This window comes from Lolium rigidum, chromosome 6 (genome assembly GCF_022539505.1).
Source record: "Lolium rigidum isolate FL_2022 chromosome 6, APGP_CSIRO_Lrig_0.1, whole genome shotgun sequence".
Lineage (NCBI taxonomy): Eukaryota > Viridiplantae > Streptophyta > Magnoliopsida > Poales > Poaceae > Lolium > Lolium rigidum.
In genome coordinates, this window is record NC_061513.1 from 354,668,379 (window position 1) to 354,674,378 (window position 6,000).

A 6,000-nucleotide genomic window follows, 5' to 3' on the forward strand; every position below is an offset into this window, starting at 1 on the left:
GTGAATCCGCTTGTTCTCTTCCGCACGGTTCAAAGCTATGATCGGCGAAGAAATCAAGGGAAGATCAGGCAATGCGTTTTCAACAAAAGAATAATCGAAGACCAGGGAACTTACAGTTTAAACTTTCGGTGGCCTTATGAAGTTCAGTAAGAGCGTAGCGCTCTATGTTGGCTGCAATCTCCCCCTTTTTATTGATAATGGAAGCCAAGGCGTAGGTGATGCGCAGTTCCTTTTCCAACTGTGTTATCCAATCCTTCATACGTTGCACTCGATCATCTTCAGAAAGAGCACCCGAGGAATCATCAACAAATGAAGGCACTGGGAACACTCGCAAGAAAAGACATCAAAAGCATGACAGATCGATTCGCCTCAACGTCCGAAGGTACTCCCATCGGGAGAATACAAGCGGAAGTATCATAACAAAGAGTGTGCTAGCAACATTGCTAGCACAAAAGTTTATTACAAACAGAAGTTATCCGGCAAGGACATTGTTTCACACCAGTTCAAAAAGCGGGCTACAAAAATTAAATGGCTTGGGTTTGAGTCGATAAACTAGGGCTGGCCGATGTCTTCTTTGATGACACCAGCTCGAGGAGCTGGCGTGCACACTTAAGAGCCGATATCTTGAAGCTACTTAAATCAACAAGTTGCCCATCTTGTTCTTTCGGCAGCTCCTTAGAGATTTCTTCAATGTCACCCTTAAAGCCGTGACCCATCATAAGTTGGAAGGCAAGGAGGGCACCGTAGGTACGCGAGGTGCGTTTGAATATCTCGATAACCTCCTTGGTGTCAACCGCGAAGGCATCGATCAGCTGCCCCGGAGTTCGTTTTGGTTGATCTTGGGGAAGATCATCGAGTGCATCCGCGCCAAGGCACCTTTTCCCTTTTCAAGAAGCTCCCGCGTAAGCTGGTTGGAGGCGAGAGTCATCGACACACCATTTGCTGGAGAATTGGTTGGAACTTTGTCCAAGGCGTTGGCGGGGATGTTGGCAGCTTCTGCAAGAAAATAAAAAAGGTCGTTAACAAAGGATCGAGTCCGTAAGTGCAAAAATCGAACATAGGTATACAAAGGAGATTACCAAGTAAAGCCAAATAAGACTGACGAAGGAGTTCATCCCTCTCAGCCGCCCGAGCTTCGGCAGCCAGCCTGGTTGCCTCCTCCTCTCTCAGCCTCTCCTTCGGCCTTGCCCAGTTCTTCCTTCAGGGAGTCGACTTCATGGCGGGCTTCGGCAGCTATCTTGACTGCACCATCCAACTTCGAGGAGGAAGATTCAACTTCCTTCTACAGCCGAACCTTCTCTGCCTCCAGAGAAGTGTATTGGGAAGCAAAGGCCTCCAAAGAGGAGATAACTCCTCGCAGGTCCTAAAGGAAAAAGGATATTCGATGAAGAATCATTAAGCAAGATATGCATTAGAAAAGTTAATGTTGTAATCAAAAAGACTTACAAAAGGGGGAGCCCTGGCAGCGGCAGTTGAAGGAGCATCTTTCCCTTTAGAAAGGGAGGAAGCCGTCGATACTTGAGCTGCGGGGGCTGCTTTAGGAACCGACGCTTCAGAAGCAGCGACGTCCGGCGGAGCAGCCCCGGATTTCACCTTCTTAGCCGGCGGCTCAACGAAACCTTCGTCACTATGAAAGGAGATGATTGACAAAAATTATGAAAGGAATGCAAGAAATAAAAAGGCAAAATATGACTTCAAGGTGCTTACATATCGAAGAGATCGTCTTCATCGGCAAAGCCGCCAGTCGATCTCTTCACGGGCGAAGCCCCGGTCTCCTCCACAACCGCATTCACAAAGGTATCACGATCGAGCGTCATCATCACGCATTGATCTCTCCGTGTCGCACGCGTTGTCGGCTGAGGAAGGAAGATCGGTGTGGGCAGCTTCGAATCTATCGGGTCATTATGTCCACTCTCGGGCTTGCGGGCCCAACAGTGTGAAAGTCAACAGGGATTGAGGAGCCTCTTCCCTCAGAAGTATCATTTGGCGAATCACGCAAGTCGCCCGAAACTATGGTTATCTGTCGAAGAAAGAGCGAATGAGAACAGCGGAGATTATGTCGACTGAGAAGAAGCAGCGTAGTAAAAGTATAAGGAGGAAAAATTACCTCTGGTAGTGGATGATCGACATCGAGAGGAGCGTAAGAAGAGATCAATGGAATTGAGTCCTCTTGACTAAAAAAAGTAAGGCGACGGACTTCATCTAGCGGCTCCTTTTCCGACGGTTCAGCAACATTGATCCTGGTCTCATCTTTTGGACCCGTATACAACCACATTGGACGAACTCTTGCCATGACTGGTTGGACCCAACATTTCGAGAACACTGCTGCTACCTCTGTACCGATCATGGTTTGACCATCGGTCTCTTTGATTCGAAGGAATTTAGCGAATAATTCGTCGGCTGCTGCCCTTTCGTCGAGTGAAAGAATGTTCTTCCAGGAATCTTTCAGCTTAGCTTCAAGGGTGTCGACAAAGCAAGGAAGCTGGGATTCGGTTGTCAAAGAATCTTTGACGTAGAAACATTTCAGTCTCCATCCTTGCACGGATTCTCTCATTGGGAAACTGAAATAGTTAACCTCCGAGCGAGCCACAAACCCCACGCCTCCAATGACGAAGGATCCATTGCTACTGTTGTACCTCTTAACATAGAAAATCTTCTTCCACAACCCGAAATGAGGTTCAATGCCCAAAAATGCCTCGCAGAGGGTGATAAACACATCAACGTGAAGGATCGAGTTGGGAGTAAGTTGCCATAGTTGGATTTCATAAGTCCGTAGAAGGTGAAGAAGGAACTCATGGGCAGGAAGCGAAAGACCCCGATATAGGAATGATAGGAACACCACCGTAAAACCAGCGGGGGATTGGGCCGAGAAATCGCACCTGGAAGTATCACGTTCCCCTCGTCGGGGAGACTAATCCAAGGCTTCGGGCCCTCTTTTCATCACGTTTTGTGATAGAGGACGCCAGCCAATCTCCTGGCTTGGCTATTGGGCCTAGCGGCGCTGGCGGCACCGGAGCTGGGGGAGGAGCGTCTGAAGAACTCTTCTTTGGAAGAGTGGAGGAAGATTTGGCAGCGGCGCCACCGGTCGTGGAGCTGCCGGCGGCAGTAAGGTTCTTCTTCTTCACCATTGTGAGATCTGGGGAAGATTGAAGAAGCGGTGGTGGCGGCGCGGCAGTTACGGAAGGAAGAAGAAGAAGAAAGGCATAGGCAGATGTGGGAGAAGATTAGGGATTTTTCGTCCCTTGAGGATCTTAAGAGGAGAAGAACTGAGTAGGCACGCGTCGTTTGTGCCAGTTTATCAAGAGGACCTTTTTCCGATTGATGGTTGCGGGAATCGAGGAGACGCCTTGGTAACTGTGCGGAAAGGGCGGAAATTGATTGAAAATAGGATCAGACAGGGAGAGAATGGGCCCGGCGGGTCGCGTCTTGTCAGTCAAAATCAAGATGTCGTAAAACGTCATCAATGACGTCTGATACGTCTCCGACGTATCGATAATTTCTTATGTTCCATGCCACATTATTGATGATATCTACATGTTTTATGCATACTTTATGTCATATTTATGCATTTTCCGGCACTAACCTATTAACGAGATGCCGAAGAGCTAGTTGCTCTGTTTTCGTTGTTTTTGGTTTCGAGATACCCTAGTAAGGAAATATTCTCGGAATTGGACGAAATCAACGCCCAGGGTCCTATTTTGCCACGAAGCTTCCAGAAGTCCGAGGGAGAGACGAAGTGGGGCCACGAGGTGGCGACACCACAGGGCGGCGCGGCCTGGCCCCTGGCCGCGCGGCCCTGGTGTGTGGGCCCATCGTGACGCCATTTGACCTGCCCTTCCGCCTACTTAAAGCCTCCGTCGCGAAACCCCCAGTACCGAGAGCCACGATACGGAAAACCTTCCAGAGACGCCGCCGCCAATCCCATCTCGGGGGATTCGGGAGATCGCCTCCGGCACCCTGCCGGAGAGGGGAATCATCTCCCGGAGGACTCTTCACCGCCATGGTCGCCTCCGGAGTGATGAGTGAGTAGTTCACCCCTGGACTATGGGTCCATAGTAGTAGCTAGATGGTTGTCTTCTCCTTATGTGCTTCATTGTCGGATCTTGTGAGCTGCCTAACATGATCAAGATCATCTATACTGTAATGCTATATGTTGTGTTTGTCGGGATCCGATGGATAGAGAATACTATGTTATGTTGATTATCAATCTATTACCTATGTGTTGTTTATGATCTTGCATGCTCTCCGTTATTAGTAGAGGCTCTGGCCAAGTTTTTACTCTTAACTCCAACAGGGAGTATTTATGCTCGATAGTGGGTTCATGCCTCCATTAAATCTGGGACAGAGTGACGGAAAGTTCTAAGGTTGTGGATGTGCTGTTGCCACTAGGGATAAAACATTGATGCTATGTCCAAGGATGTAGTTATTGATTACATTACGCACCATACTTAATGCAATTGTACTGTTGTTTACAACTTAATACTTGGAAGGGGTTCGGATGATAACCTTGAAGGTGGACTTTTTAGGCATAGATGCATGCTGGATAGCGGTCTATGTACTTTGTCTTAATGCCCAATTAAATCTCACAATACTCATCATATCATGTATGTGCATGGTCATGCCCTCTTTATTTGTCAATTGCCCGACTGTAATTTGTTCACCCAACATGCTATTTATCTTATGGGAGAGACACCTCTAGTGAACTGTGGACCCCGGTCCATTCTTTTACATTGAATACAATCTACTGCAATACTTGTTCTACTATTTTCTGCAAACAATCATCATCCACACTATACATCTAATCCTTTGTTATAGCAAGCCGGTGAGATTGACAACCTCACTGTTTCATTGGGGCAAAGTACTTTGGTTGTGTTGTGCAGGTTCCACGTTGGCACCGGAATCCCTGGTGTTGCGCCGCACTACATCCCGCCGCCATCAACCTTCAACGTGCTTCTTGGCTCCTCCTGGTTCGATAAACCTTGGTTTCTTTCTGAGGGAAAACTTACCGCTGTACGCATCACACCTTCCTCTTGGGGTTTCCAACGGACGCGTGCTGTACGCGTATCAAGCATATTTTCTGGCGCCGTTGCCGGGGAACGAAGAAAAGTTACACCACGAAGATTTCTAACTCCCACGTCACCTACGCGCCAGCATATTTTCTGGCGCCGTTGCCGGGGAGATCAAGACACGCTGCAAGGGGAGTCTCCACAATCCAATCTCTTTACTTTGTTTTTGTCTTGCTTTATTTTATTTACTACTTTGTTTGCTGCATTATATCAAAACACAAAAAAATTAGTTGCTATCTTTACTTTATTTACTGTTTTGCACTCTATATCAAAAACACAAAAAAAATTAGTTACTTGCATTTTACTTTTGTTACCATGTCTAGTTCTGCACCTGTTACTTCTTCACCTGAGGAATTAGTCTTTACTTTTAAACAAGGGGATGAGGAGAGTTTTAAAGATGCTTGGTCTAGAATTTTTGATTCTTATCGTAAAGTTGAACCTCAAATGACTCTAAGTTTGCTCCTTAGTAGTTTTTATTTTGGTCTTATGATTCGCTATAGATATGCCTTGGATGCTGTAGTGGGAGGAGATTTCCTTCATAGCAATGGGGATCAAGCTTTTAATGCCATAAAGAAGTTGGTTGCATCACATGATTCAGCTAATAACTTTGATTCAGCCCTTATTAGCATTTATAATAGATTAAACACTCTTGAGACAAGTGCATCTCGCTTGAATGAAAATTATAGATATGTTCGTAACCATCTTGATCAAGTTTTAGTGAACTCTGAACCTTCATTATGGGATCCTACTATTAAAATTGTTATCGGTGACCAAACTCTTCATGCCAATTGTGATATTATGTCTGAATTTTGCCTAATTCCTACGAGTATTCATAAATCTTTGAAACTTTGGGGATTCGTTGAAGGGGGAGAAGGAATAACTCTTATTGATAACTCTGTTATAATTCCTAAAGGAATAGCTGCGGGTGTGCATA